This window comes from Scylla paramamosain, unplaced genomic scaffold, assembly GCF_035594125.1.
Source record: "Scylla paramamosain isolate STU-SP2022 unplaced genomic scaffold, ASM3559412v1 Contig8, whole genome shotgun sequence".
Taxonomy (NCBI): domain Eukaryota; kingdom Metazoa; phylum Arthropoda; class Malacostraca; order Decapoda; family Portunidae; genus Scylla; species Scylla paramamosain.
The window spans coordinates 45,001-49,599 of record NW_026973673.1 but is presented as its reverse complement, the minus strand read 5'-3'; the positions used below and the strand labels follow the sequence as shown (position 1 = coordinate 49,599).

At 42.1% G+C, this 4,599-nt stretch overlaps 1 protein-coding gene across 3 annotated transcripts in view; it reads left to right on the top strand.

The window, feature by feature from the left end:
* Nucleotides 1–2,676: 2,676 nt before the first annotated feature.
* Nucleotides 2,677–4,599, top strand: part of LOC135096849 (valine--tRNA ligase, mitochondrial-like) — a 19,436-nt gene continuing 17,513 nt past the window's right edge. For 2 of the 3 annotated variants that reach the window (XM_063998625.1, XM_063998624.1), the window contains exon 1: nt 2,677–3,229. The gene's annotated coding sequence lies outside the window, so the exon portion shown is untranslated. The remainder of the gene's footprint in view (nt 3,230–4,599) is intronic. The other variant, XM_063998622.1, reaches the window with a different exon arrangement.

Here is a 4,599-nt window from a genome sequence, read left to right as displayed (position 1 = left end):
AGGGAGAGAAACTATTGAATTGAAACTCGAAAAAAAAGAGCAAACCAGTCTGAAGCTTTTATTTTACCTTGTCTCAAATATAAAATAAGAAATTGAAAACTTAACCTGTGATATTTTATAGAGGACATACTTAAGACACCAAAAAGAACGACCACGACTCTTTTTTTCTCAGGTCTTCAAAATATGTAAGCAATACTGGAAATAAATACTTTTTGAGAATTTCCCTCTGTTTCGGCATTATTTTCAAAGCATAATTTTCATACTTGCTTTATCTTGGCTTTGAGTTGAAGGTGAAAGGCGTTCTTCCTTGCACGCTATATTTGTGTTACTCTTTCATGTCTTACTGAATCTCACGGTAATCGTCAATTACTTAGGAACGCCAAAGAGGAAACTTTCGGATAACTTTCGTTTCTGATAATTGGTAGTAAGAGGAATTTGCGACGAGAAGCACGATCCTTAGACCAGACGGAATGTGTAATGGAGAGAAATATTGTGTAGTTGAGCAGTAGTTTTAACAGAAATTTTAACTCTCTCTCTCTCTCTCTCTCTCTCTCTCTCTCTCTCTCTCTCTCTCTCTCTCTCTCTCTCTCTCTCTCTCTCTCTCTCTCTCTCTCTCAAACTAAGATCCCTCATACACTAGCTATAAACAAATGACTAATATTTACTTATTTTTATTTTTTACATAACTGACGAATTTGATCAATATCACGTCTTCGAGTCACGCTATATAGATTTTCCATGCAGTTTATTTCCCCCGAAGGATTGAGTGCGGCGTTGTATTTCCCCCAACACCTCTTCCCTCGCGGTGAGGCAAGAGGGAGTGAAGGAGGGAAGCCCGCCAGCCTTTCAATATCACTTCCCCCACACCCTCCGGAATAGACCATTTCTTGTGTATATTCGATAGTCAGCAGTGATATCAGTCTTCCGTGGTATTCGATACGCAACTCGGGCTTTATGTAACTGGTGTGTGTGTGTGTGTGTGTGTGTGTGTGTGTATGTGTGTGTGTGTGTGAGAGAGAGAGAAAAATAATGAAATTGGCTACAAATTAAATAGGTGAATGGATAGATGTGGGGATACTTCGATAGATAGATAGATAGATAGATAAATGAATAGATAGTTAGACAAACAGACATATAAACAGATACGAGTAAATCAGTAGAAAAAAATATATATATATAGACAAACCGCTAACCCTCGCAGCCATAGCAGGTTCCGACAGAAGAACAACCAAACCTTCACGATCTACACACATACCATTAACACCACCGTAATAGTTTGCCTCTTGTCCTCCCTTACAGCGTGCTGGCGGCCATGCTTGGTGTGCTCATGATGGGTGTGCTCTCCCCTAATAAGGCCCCTTTCAGACGTATCGACTTTACGCCGTCCGCCGTCCACGGCACGACGTCGTTCTCTCAAATAACCATGGATGTCTATGGACGCCTTCACACGTATCGACCGACGCCGTGAACGACTTGGCGCCGTGGACGGCCGCCGTTGTCACAACGGCGCCCATTTGGAAATGGCACGGCGTTGCGCCGTCGACGTCTATGGACTTGTTCAAACGTGTCGACGTTCCGCCGTCTGAAGTGGACGGCGCGAGTAGCGTGTCACACCACTTCAGTCGTTTCCTGACCACAGACGTGTTTATAGTATTGCTCACCATTGATAATGGAAGACGTTGATGTAGACGTTGAATTGTTGATTAGCCTGGTTGAAGAGAGGCCTGTTCTCTGGGACAAAAGCCTTGAAGCATATAAGTCCAAGACTGAAACCACTGCAGCATGGAGGGAAGTCTGCAATCATCTGAACCCGGGCTTTGAGTCTATGAGTGACGATGCAAAGAACAAATATGGTGAGTACATGAACTTTTCATATTAATGTCTAGTGTGCAAGGTATGTCTTGTGTTGATCAAGATAATGTTTGTTTGTGTTAATGTGTTCTATGTTTGTTTATGATTCCTTTGTGCTTCCATTCGTAGATGTGTGTGTGTGTGTGTGTGTGTGTGTGTGAAATTTTTTCAGGTGGTTGTTACCTCACCCCAATTTATTCTGTTGTACAGTAGCAGCTTGTCCACCCCACTACAGAATATATTGAATACAGAAACAAAATTCATGTACATATTTATTATTTATTTATACATGTTTTTATTCCCAAACTCTATGCTCCAACTAAAAAAAATGTTCATATGGCTGGTGATTCATATATAATGAAAATATTAGTTATACTGATACCTAAGTATGAAGACATACATGCGATACGTGCTTAGGTATACAATAAATACTACCTTAGTATACAGTCATAATCAGCTAAGTCTTGTATAATGTAACAGGCTAACAGGTTACTCCTATACATCATCATTGTCTTCTTTACATTTTCCACTGCCACGCAACTGACCCTTCTTGTGTCATAAAGTACTCAGCAAAAGCTTTGCGGATATCATTACCAGATTTGTTTCCGCGTTCACCCTCCATGTATGGAATGGCATTAAATCCTTCGATTGTGAGTGTGTCTTCGAAGTTGTAACCATCTCGCTCTCTCACAAAATTGTGCAGTACACAACATGCCTGTACAATTTTCATACTCAGTTCCACTGACACATTGAGTGGCCTATGGAATACTCTCCATTTATTAGACAATATCCCAAATGAGCATTCTACGTACCTCCTTGCTCTACTCAACCGGTAGTTGAAAACTCTTTTTTGCTGATCCATAATTTTCCCTGAGTAAGGTCGCATAAGATTCATGTGAATACCAAATCCTTCGTCTCCAACAAACACATATGGAGTGCAACCTGGTATAGACTCAGACAAGGGCTTTGGCTTGGGGATAGGAAGATCATTGTTAGCAATGTCTCTCCAAAGCTGTGTCTCCTTAAACAATGATGAATCACAGTCTTTCCCAGCTCCAACCACTGGTCTGGCAACATTGATATTTTGGACCCACTTTCTGCTGTGTGAACGTTGTTTTTTTCTTTTTAAATATAAGTAATATAGGTAGAGCAGGTGGTCCTGTGTGTCCATGATGAAAGAATGGAGGCAACTGGCAGGTGGACGGCACAGGCCGTGCCGTTGTGTCAACGGCGCCCGCCGTCGACACCACGGCGCTCTCTCTGGAATGCACGGCGCTGGGTCCTAGACGGCGGACGGCGTAAAGTCGATACGTCTGAAAGGGGCCTAACGCCACGGCCTCCATCTTCCCCGCCGTTAACACCGCAGCATCCAGCTAAGGTAAAGTCAACACTAAGCCTTTTATTGAGCAGACGGGAACTTTGTGGTAGAAGGTCAGGCTATCGTACTCGGGCCGACCAGTGTGATATGGACTTCTCTTTGTTGTTCCAGAGAGAGAGAGGGAGAGAGAGAGGGAGGGAGAGAGAGAGAGGGGGCGGGATATGAAAGCTGATCAGAGCTACATGAAAAGTGATTAATGTAGATGAAATTAAACTGATCCCCAATTGTACCGGGTCTGCATTTCGCCCAGTCTGACAAAGGATGCGATGAAAGACTATTCAAAGTTAGCTTGCCTATACCTATTGTCTTCCATAATAAGGTAACTGCACTGAGCCCCAGAATGAAAACGATACCGATTGGTTATAATAGTGATAGTGTTTGTGTGTGTGTCTGTGTGTGTGTGTGTGTGTGTGTGTGTGTGTGTGTGTGTGTGTGTGTGTGTAGTTTCGCTTGGAGACAAAAAAAAAAGTCATGTAAAAAAATAAAAGTATTGATTAAATTTATGGCTTTTACAACAACAAACAAGTTAAATCGAAACAAAACTAAATCTATCAACTTCGCAATTATGAACATCCTCAAAAAACAATCGAGTATTCTCGGATCTTACACCAATACACAAAATGAATCGAGCGAAAATTACTAGTCTATTTATAATCATGAACATCCTTGCACTGTACTACGAGTCAGTCCGTCCCCTCCATTCGCTCTGTCCCCTCCATTCGCTACCCTTGACACCGAGGCTACAGAAAGTAAACACTAGCAGAGCTAATGGCCGGGCATCCCTCAGCCCCCTAGCGGTGTTGACGGGGAAGGAGCGAATAGCAGCAGCAGTAGATACCCACGCCGCCAGAGGAAGTGAAGTGAAACTGGGTTAGCATACACAGTGGAGAAGCGATGAAGTGAGAGAGAGAGAGAGAGAGAGAGAGAGAGAGAGAGAGAGAGAGAGAGAGAGAGAGAGAGAGAGAGAGAGAGAGAGAGAGAGAGAAAATGTTCATATTTATGGGAGTCTGTTTTTCTTTTTTCCTTTTGCTGTAAGAATAATATAACACACACACACACACACACACACACACACACACACACACACACCCCAGACAACTATCATCAACTATTTTGAGTCTAACACGTCATACTAATAAGAGTTACGAGCCAGTAAGTCCATCCTCTCTTCTATCTATCGTCTGTTCTACCCACATATCAAGTCTCTCTCTTTCATTTTATTCGTTCATTATTTTATCGGAGTTTTCGTAGTGGAATTCGTATTGAATCTTAACACGAAGCTCCCTGTTCCTCATTTCGTACATTAAATTTTATGAGTAAACGGTTTGCTTTTATTAACTTAGGAGATTTGTTAATACCGTATCCACAAG